Consider the following 699-nt stretch of genomic DNA (forward strand, 5'->3'; position numbering starts at 1 on the left):
TACAGTCATAATTAGAGTACGTGGTTTTTTTTTCGACAGTTCATAATTTTCTCCCACCTTGAGAGATTAATGCCACTTACAGAACCGAGGAAAGCCCATAGAAATTATTTTTCCTATACATGTGTTTCTTCTGTTACAAAACCCAGAGCTATCAAACCTGGTGATAGCAGTATGTTCACAGTCTCAGTTCAGCTGCCACACACCACTTAAGCAGCCACAGTATCAGCAATTGCTGAAATCACTGCTTGCATTACAACGGCTCCAGCAAACTGCGGGCCAAGGAGAGGGCACCCCCCTGCATGCTAGGCATTTAAGGATTTTAACTGCATTGTGCATATGGAGGGGGCATGGTGGTGTTTGGGTTGATGGTTGGACTTTATGATCTGGAAGGTCTTTTCTAACCTTAATGATTCTGTGATTCTGTGATATATAGTCATACATTTGAAAAGGGTCTGAAAATACCGTACAGTTTAATCAAAACATGAATTAACAGAGAAAAATGGAGCTGATCAAATGGGAAAACAACTTTTGGTGGCTTCTGTTCATGTATTGCATTCTGTGAAGGCACAAGTAAAGAAAAGTCCAATTTACAGTACTACTGTGTTCCAGTAGCATACCGTCTTTGCCAAGGATAATACTGGAAAACTCCTTTGGGAAACCACAAGCATCAACTCCCCCCCCCCCCCCACCCCCGCCCAC

This window comes from Phaethon lepturus, unplaced genomic scaffold (genome assembly GCF_000687285.1).
Source record: "Phaethon lepturus isolate BGI_N335 unplaced genomic scaffold, ASM68728v1 scaffold49832, whole genome shotgun sequence".
In the NCBI taxonomy this organism is placed as follows: Eukaryota; Metazoa; Chordata; class Aves; order Phaethontiformes; family Phaethontidae; genus Phaethon; species Phaethon lepturus.